A 425-nucleotide genomic window follows, 5' to 3' on the forward strand; every position below is an offset into this window, starting at 1 on the left:
CCTTCCCCGTGAATGTCATTACTCACTGGGCGCGAGGGGGAGGGGCGAGGGGGATCCCGGGAGCTCACTCCCTCCTCCTCCCCTTGGCCCGCCCCTGGCCCGTGTCGGAAAAGCCGTCAGTCCTCGGTCAAGCTCGGTGGAAGGGCGCGAGGCGCCGTAGGAAAGTGGACCATGTCCCCAAGTACTCCAGTCTGGCCAGTTACCTGCCGAAGATTCCACCATTGCAAACACATTCTGCCTCTCAATCTTCGAAAAGGCAAATGGGACCGCTGGGATTATAGGAATCCATTCCTTTTATCAATTAGAGTCTGGAAATAGCTGGTTTCTTTTTGAAGCTGTTATTTTCTAACTTTTCTCCAGAAGGACCTTTAGGGGTTAAAGGGAACACATTATGATCTATTGAACAAACACTTACATAGCACTTC

This window comes from Bison bison, unplaced genomic scaffold, assembly GCF_000754665.1.
Source record: "Bison bison bison isolate TAMUID 2011002044 unplaced genomic scaffold, Bison_UMD1.0 scf7180017864154, whole genome shotgun sequence".
NCBI classification, from domain to species: Eukaryota; Metazoa; Chordata; class Mammalia; order Artiodactyla; family Bovidae; genus Bison; species Bison bison.